The 7,111-nt window shown below is 50.0% G+C and overlaps 1 pseudogene; it reads left to right on the top strand.

The window, feature by feature from the left end:
• The first annotated feature begins 427 nt into the window (after window positions 1–427).
• On the top strand, window positions 428–2,482 carry LOC100901053 (elongation of very long chain fatty acids protein 4 pseudogene; annotated as a pseudogene).
• Window positions 2,483–7,111: the final 4,629 nt, after the last annotated feature.

The following is a 7,111-nucleotide window of genomic DNA, read 5'->3' on the forward strand; positions in this document are numbered from 1 at the left end:
CGCCCCTCGTTTCTCCCGTACCAGCCATGACGATATTCGGAGCGGAGACCCGAGATACTTCTAGGGGATATGATGTCTAAGTTCCATGAAAAAAGGAAACCCAGTCCACGATTCTTAGCGATTCACAGGCCTCGATATCCTCAGCGTTCGCTGGTTCCGGTCGTTAGCACCGAAACTGATCTCACGGGCGCGGATGGACTCATCAATCCTCGAAATCAAAATCAGGGAGGCAGTTTTCGGAGGGTCGCTCAGAAGCTGCTGCCTTCCTCACTCGGATTGGTGAGCCGATTCGCTCCTAGAACACAGAGAGGTCCTCCGATCGGCTGAACGCACTTCGAGGGTCCAGAGCACTTTGCATCAAAGGTCTCCAAGCAACCGCGCAGTGGAGTCAGGCCGCGACACGGACCGAGCCAGAGCGGATGTCGGCATGCTGCCCGTCGCACTTCCAGGACTCGTGGTCCCTGCCCGGGATCCGCGCACGGCCCGCTGGGCCGGCGCTGGCAACTGGTCCCTCTTGTCGCTGATTCTATCCAGTTACGTGGTTTTAGTGAAAATTGTCTTGCCAAGATTCATGCGAGATCGCAAGCCGTGCCGACTCACGAACTTCATCCGACTGTACAACCTAACACTCGTGGGCACGAATGCCTATTTCCTGAGCAAGTTGGCGCCTCTGACTTACATTGGAGGTCATTATAATCTCATATGTCAGGGAATCGATGTTTTCCTCAAGGACGAGCGGACGCTCCGGATCTTGACGCTGACATACTACTACAGCATCGTTCGGATAGTGGAGTTTCTCGACACAGTTTTTTTCGTGCTGAGAAAGAAATTCAATCAGGTGAGACTTCTCGATTTGGTTTCTACATCCCATTCTCGGGTCCAGACATTGCCTCAAATCGAACTCGTTTCCGAGCCTGATTAATCTCTGGTCTGAGCTCGAGCTGAATGTTGGCGATGTGGAGTTCATCTGTCTAATCGAGTCGACGGACCTCATCCTCATAGATCATGGACGCGGCATTTCATCGACAATATTTTCCGGATATCCACTCGCGACTGCCATCCGTGAGCCCGAACCACACGCGGGGTATTTACGGCTACGTTTCGAAGAAACGGCGCACCTCGTACCAGGAGCATAAATATGTGTTTGATACCGAATCGGTCACGCTCTGAGTCGCTGGCCTGCCTACCATCCTACCTAACTCGCAAGGCTCACAGGGCTTGGCGTTGCGATGAACTTGGTTCTACAATAAGTCCTCTATCTGAGTCCCTCCCAAAATTACTCTGAATCAGTCCCTCAGACATTCTCCGCTAGGACTCGCATGGATCGCATGATAGGAGGTGGAGGAACTTTGACGTTTCTGTTGAAGGCTTTCGGAGGCACAGCGTGTGAAGCCGTCAGCTCATTTTTTTTCGGTGTTTTCGGTAATTATTTCGGTCGGCTTTTCAATCGATTATCGGTGCACTACTCACTCCCTCGGAAGATCCGTCAATTTGAAGACCGCGTCTCATCAGTCGCGAGTCCAAATAATAGCTATGGCCAACCCTCACGGATGACGGATCTCATCGATTATTATTTGTCGGCTGGCGCTCGAGGCGAGCGCAAGCTATACCGAACTTGGTGAAGGGTGAAGATTCCCATTACCTTCACTTCACTGAGTTGTCAGGTTCGTGTCTGTCCGGCGGTCTTCAGAATAGCTGAGAAGAAGTTTTAATCATCGACCAAGCTTCCTTCTTCCCCCTGAGGCACTTTTCGTGCTTTACCAATAACATGGGCTCGCCGGGCAAAATACCTCGGCAGTCTCCTAGGCGAATCGTTCGGGGAATACCGAATACGGACGGATCCCCGATATAAACAATAACTTTCGGAAGCATTTAGATCATTGTTTCCAGGCATCCATCTTGAATGTTTCGCATCACTGCATTTCGGTCGCGCTGCCTTGGTGGGGCCTGGCGTACGGTAGCGACGGGCAAGCCATGCTTCTCGTTCAAATCAACATGCTCATTCATGTTGTCATGTACTTCTACTATTTTCTTTCATCGTTCGGTCCAGCGATGAGCAAGTAAGTGTCAATGAGGTTAGTCGTTAAGAGGTATTGGCGTTTGCTATAAGTCGAGATCTCGACTATCATCTGCATCTCGGGATTATCGGGAGAGCTTTCAAGAGACGGGAGCGCCGAATTGCGCTCTATAAAGTGGGAAACAGAGAAAGGAGTCTAGGGAACTCTATGGCAAGACATCATCCATCCTCATGCTGATTTTAACCGACAGGTATCTGTTCTGGAAGAAATACCTCACCCGAATGCAAATCGCGCAATTCGTGATCACGGGATTCCACATGTGTGTCCCTCTTTTCGTCGACTGCGGTTACCCGAGGCTCACCTCGATGATCACATTGACGTCCATGCTCTACTTCATCGCTATGTTCAGTCATTTTTACAGACAAGCTTACTCACGTGCTCGAGAAGCCAAAAAGAGTGCTTGAGGTCGCCGGCGGCGACACAGAACTCTGTGGTATGCTTTCGCCCCCCATTGAGAGCTTTCGATCGGATCTCAATGAAGTATTCTCGATAGCTCAAAGGATACTCGGGAAACAAGGGGTGGAGGCAGCATGGGTTTGACACTATTCGTCGGCCGAGTAATTACATAGCTCTCCTTGTAGGTCAGATAGATCTCGCACGCGACCACGGGCTTCGAAAGGGGCGGGATTCTCAAGTGCTTCGGAGATGGAGATTATTCTTTCCGACACAGCACCGCTCCCGTCACCGGATGATACTTGCTCGATGATCGACCGTCAACCTATCGGCGCTGCTCGAGGCAGTCTATGGATGGGAACAATTTGGGGGACAACCCTTGAAAGCACATTCAACGACTGGAAGGATATTCGCTCCGATCGGGTGGAGAAGCGGAACTTTATGTATGAGCTTCCACGGCGAGCAACTCCATCGGATTAGTCTTCCTGGGTTGAGAGCTTTTTCTCATGAGAACGGCCCCGAGCCCTGTGACCGCTCCGTTCTGCGCTTCCTGGAGCTCATTGACGAGAAGATTCGCGAATAAATTCAACAGTCTGAGCTGTCGCATCGATTTTCGCATAGCGTCACTTCGATGATCTTTCCGAAGTTTTCTAGAATGCACACTGATTACTAACAACGTTTTCCGATGAGAAAAGTGGTGAGCATCGATTCGCTAACCCCAAAAAAACCCGGAAAGTCATCTCGAAGGCCGCCGAATATGGTGCATCAGCACCGGCGAATTATCATGGATCTATTCAAACCTTATCTATAAGGCTCGTAGCGGAAGCTCTCGATCTCCTATCTGTAAATCTCCGTAATCTTTCTCGATATCAGCCCAAAGCCACTGTGGCTCAAGCTGGCCCTTATTCGGATTCCACGGCTCCCAGGGAAAAGTCGATGAAGAGTCCCTCGAAATGACATCATTACGGGCATCCTGCGATGATAATCCGTCCCGAGCCGAAACGGTCCTGTCGCCCCTCGAGAAAATTTCTGAAGAAAGTCTGTCGTGGGCGCTCACTGAAAAAAATGAATGGCTAAATGCGAAAAATGAAGCGAGTCGAAACCATCGCGAAGAAGATTTCGGGAGAACTTCTTCATCAAGCCGCCAAGGAAACAAACGCATGATCTCAATGTATAGTGGTCGTCGCATTCCGACCGTTGACACCCTTGATTGTGATTGTTGCTGCATTTTCTTTCTCGGTTTTTTTCGCCGAATAATATCATTATGAAAATGTCTGCCCCAGCGATCGGTTCCAAGGCCGAATAAGGGCCCCACAAAATTATCATTGCAGTTCAATGGCGCGTCATGTGGATGTATGAATTGGATTTCTCATTGTCGCATAAGGCGTTCGAAATGATTGAAATGATGGAGAAGAAGCCGCGAGGTGCTCTACAAAATCCCTGAAAGTGTTTCCTAAGCGGAGAATTGGTGCTCATTTACGACCTCAATGAAATTCAAGCGCCCAAATAGAATTCCCGAACCATGACGAACAATCGGAATGCTCGTCGTGCAGTCGTCGTTCATCTCACAAGCGCGTTGCGACATTGTAGATCAGAAGTTTTTGGGCCATTCAAGCTCCAGAGCGATCCTCTAAGTTTTTACCTGAGACCATATCCTCATATTCACGTGGAAGGACAATCCCCCGTGTCCCTGTCAATCCACATGAACGGATGAGAGGGCTCGAATGCCCCATCAGCGGCTCCCGATAGCCGATAAATTGGACAGTCCGAGGAAGGATCCGAAGTTCCAGCAATAATGTATCGATACGGGGTGAAGTCTCATTTCATCGAATAACTCAAACACTGCTCTTTTGTTGGCGGTGTTTCCATGGGCGCGAATCGCCCGATAGCGATGGGGATGATTTGTTGGTTACGATCGCTGGAGCGCTGAGCGCGACTACAGTTTGATTTTCAGAAATGTGAAAGAGAAAGCATACGCATGAAAATTCGAAAAATTTATCGGAAAAGAATGACCACGCCTTTTTCCAGAGCACTCCACTTTCTTTGACAGCGAGGAATTCATCATGGAGGAGTCACGATTGTCCGTGAAAACTCTCATCCATTGAAATGCTATGTTTGTTGTGTTTTATAGGTTCGATTTCATAATTTCCCATGTCACAACCTCCCCTCCGACCAACAGACGCGACTCCCCTCACGGCAGAAAAAGCCACCGAATGAACTTCGGACGGAAACATCGATCGATTTCTCTCATAGGACTCAAAATACAGCTGTGATTCAAAAGTGAAAGAAAACATATATTGCATTGACATTCTCCCCAAGGACATTTTCCTCCCTGCGTCTCCCGCAAGTCACCCGTATTCACAGTCCCGGTGGCACATCTCACGATAGCGGTGACCTATTGATACCTTCAATCGTTCCGTCGGCCCTCTTGAGTGACCGACAGACTGATGGGAAGACTGTTCGATGAAGCGGCTGAGCAACTCATTGATTATCCGACAGACAGCGTCAGACGCATGCCGAGGATTTCTGATTTCGGCAGCCAAACCGAACGAATGATTTCCGCTGATTTCCAGCCTATGCTACACCCGCCCCGGCCAACGCACTTGAGAGCCGCGGAAATTTGTCCCAGAACACACCGACACGCCGAGTTCGTGAAGACCGCAAACAGGCACCTCTTCAAGGTGGGAAGCGTGCTCCCGAGCTCGTTCCCGTCGAACGCTCCGGGAGAGTGCTCGGGGCTGTGGTGTCTTCTCGGTATGCGTTCGAGCAGCTGCCCGAGCCGTGCATTCCTGGCCCCGTTTCTCGGCGGCTTCCCATAAATATGTATGTTATTTACATTGAAAGTATAAGAGCCGACAGGTGAAGCGAATCAATGAATGACTGAGAGTACCGGCAGAAGCACTGTACAGAAAGGGAGATTAATCGCGTCCGCTACAGATAAATAGTCAGAGTGGAATTCTTCGAATAGAACGTACACACATATCCAGCTGTGACAACCGAAGCGAGAAGGAACGAGCAGCGCTTGTCCGATCTATACTGTTGTTTGTCTTCGGAGGGCATCTTGATAGAGAGGTCGATGCGACGGAGGCGGCTCTCGTTACGGGTCAATCGATCCCTATTTGACACGTACGCCGACGTCCAAACCGCTTCTCAGGATAAATGGGAACGAAGATGAGCTCCAAGGTATACCGTGAGCTTCTTGACACCGCTGTGCGTGCTCCGCTCAGTTCGACTGTTGCGAGACACTCTCGGCCGGGGTCGTCCATTTCATAAATAGAAACAAAGAACTGTTGTTGGACGAGCGACACCCGTTCGATGAAACCGCCAGATATTAGGAGCGGCATCTTTCACGGAACTTTCCTGTGACTTCGGAGGGTATCCATGATCGAGAAATCGAACTCGAAAAAAGGGAACCTCCACTCTTATCGCCCGATCACGGTATCGACTGTCCTATACCGTCTGTTCGCCAAGATTCTATCCAAGAAAGTAAGAGAGGAGATCATTGCTGAGCTTTATCTTGCCCACAAGTCGCCTCAGTCCTCCTCCCGATTACATGCATTCAACACGGAATAGGGACTTGGGGCGAATAAGTACAGTCTGAAATTCCCTCTGTCCGATCGACCGGGAGGAACAAATCGAAATCGCCGACTCAGGTCGATCAGGAGAACTAACCTTGACGCGGAGCGAGGAAACACAAGTCCTCGAATTCTCCATGGTTTTCCTGCAGAAGAAATACCACGGTCCCCAACGGCAACAGTATCGCCGACTTCTGGAGGCGATGCAACCGAAGATAAAAACGAGACAAGGGAAGAGTTCCGAGCAAGGAAGCTTTGCACCGTCTTATACATGATAAACGACCAGGCAGCGGAAGCAATAGAAATCGTGTTAAAAGGATGTGTCTGTTTATCTAAATTTGTCTGTTCGCCAATCCGCGAAAAAATGTAGTGTTCCATCTTCTCGCTGCCCTTAACCTCTGCTACGGCACCGCGACCAGCTGGACCGAAGCATAGACGATAGGGATCGACGTCTTCGGCGGGCTCAGCTGACCAGCTCGACGACCCCAAGGAAGCCAGGGCAACTCGAGTCTGGAAATGACTTCATAAGAGTCTCTGAATCTATTCTTATGAAAGAGGTGCAAAGGATTCCCATGAATTTTCCCGTGATCTATTAGGAGACATCCTCAGAGGACATTTCCGGAAAAGGAGCGCCGTGGATGAATAATTCGTGTAGGTATTCGATTCCTCGCCTCGTGCATCCTTACAGGAAATCGAAACTCACGCCGAATCATATGTCTCGTGTTCAGACCGAAAACCTTCACCCTCGCGACGACAGCAGTACGAGTCGAGTGAGGATGCACTTCCTCGTCTTGCTAAGCAAAGTCATCGAAGGTCGCTCGGTTGACAGAAAAATTCAGCCAAACTTGCTCTGTCCTGAGCCGGACGACAGCCGAACTTCAACTGATTGGGACGCGCCCGTTAAATTTGAAATGGCATGAAGTGTCCCTCAGCTTCCATCAACTCTTGACGTTGACAGCGCTTGACGACGAAGACGGCTATCGCGGGAGGGAGCATGGAGCTGAGGACCGCACATGGACATTCGCGCCGCAACGGGGCGAAGCTGGATCACTGAACATAGATTTT

The sequence above is a fragment of the Galendromus occidentalis genome, unplaced genomic scaffold, assembly GCF_000255335.2.
Source record: "Galendromus occidentalis unplaced genomic scaffold, Mocc_1.1 scf7180000076383, whole genome shotgun sequence".
Classification (NCBI taxonomy): Eukaryota; Metazoa; Arthropoda; class Arachnida; order Mesostigmata; family Phytoseiidae; genus Galendromus; species Galendromus occidentalis.